The following is a 1,412-nucleotide window of genomic DNA, read 5'->3' as shown; positions in this document are numbered from 1 at the left end:
ATTTATTTGAGAGAGAGAAAGAAGGAGAGAGAGAGAGAGAGAGAGAGAGAGAGAGAGAGAGAGAGAGAGAGAGAGAGAATGAGAGAATGGGCATGTCAGGGCCTCTAGGCTCTGCAAATGTACTCGAGATGTATGTGCCATCTTATGCATCAGGCTTATGTGAGTACTGGTGAATGAAACCTGGGTCTTTGCAGGAAAGTTCCTTAACTGCTAAGCCATCTCTACAGCAGAGGCTTGAATCTATTAAAAATACTGGGTAGGGGGTTGAAAATATGGCTTGCCTGCAAAGCCTGAGGACCCAGGTTTGCCCACATAAGCCAGATGCACAAGGTGACCCATGCACACTTGGTGGTGCATGCAACTGGAGTTCAATTGCAGTGGCTACAAGCCCTGATGTGTCAATTATCTCTCTCACTCATAAAGAAAATACTAGGTCAAGATTATATTTTCAGGGATCCTTTCTACTATTCCTTACTAGAGAAGTTTCTCTGTGTAGAGCACCAGAAAGCCTGAGGAGGACATGTGGTATTCCCTCCTGCGCATGACATGGCTCTTGGTGTTGCTTTGCTCCATCTGCCACTTGCCATTGATAATTGTTCTTGCTGTCCTTCAGGGGAGCTACAGAGAGAGGATGCAGTCTGAGTGACAGAAATAAAAAAAAAAAAAAAAGAGGAAAAAAAATACTGGATATGCACAGAGATATCTACCTAGTAGATCAATTTCAGCCATGAATCATTAGCTTGCAACAACAGCTTCATATGTTATACCTTTTATCTCATCAGAAAAAATATCAAGTAATAAATTTTTTAAAGGTAAACAGGACACAAAATGGAGTATAATTTATTGAAAATATCCCACAGCTCTCACCACCACCATGGAATATTTAGCCAATATTAAGAACCAAATGTAAACCAGTGGCTCCTAAATTGAATGGTTCCAAACAAAAGAACACTAAAGAAACAACAAAATCCCAGCATCTTAGGTGTAACAAAAATGTAAAAAGTAGTGTACGGGGGTGGGGGGAACCCCAGAATTTGCTTCATTGATTTGCTTTCCATCAATTCTGAGGCAGGCAGTGAACCCATTTGAACCTTAGCACCTCTGGTAATATGCAGTTTAAGATATAGTTCTTCCTTTCTGTCTAGGACATACAGTATGAACATTTTGACCAGTGTATCATTTTATTTGGTGGATTATCAGGGCAGTATCCAAAATTGCTCACCAGGGAGCATAGGGCTGCTTTTGAAAGAAAATTTTTGCTAAGTGAAGAGACAAGGAAAGTGGAGTGATACCAAGGCAAAGCAAGTGCATCAGAGAGCTGGGCAATTGTTGGTAACAGAAGTCTTTGCCAATAGAGAATGCTAGGGAACAAGCATACAAGCATCAGGCCACATTTACTATTTTTAAAGAAT

General features: G+C 40.7%; 1 non-coding gene across 1 annotated transcript; it reads left to right on the top strand.

Moving 5' to 3' along the window:
- Positions 1 to 436: 436 nt before the first annotated feature.
- Positions 437 to 645, top strand: LOC123463021. The gene has a single exon (XR_006638639.1). It is a non-coding gene; the product is annotated as a small nucleolar RNA U3 (small nucleolar RNA).
- Positions 646 to 1,412: the final 767 nt, after the last annotated feature.

The sequence above is a fragment of the Jaculus jaculus genome, chromosome 8, assembly GCF_020740685.1.
Source record: "Jaculus jaculus isolate mJacJac1 chromosome 8, mJacJac1.mat.Y.cur, whole genome shotgun sequence".
NCBI classification, from domain to species: domain Eukaryota; kingdom Metazoa; phylum Chordata; class Mammalia; order Rodentia; family Dipodidae; genus Jaculus; species Jaculus jaculus.
Note: the sequence above shows the minus strand (reverse complement) of the source record. Positions and strands in the feature narration are given on the sequence as shown.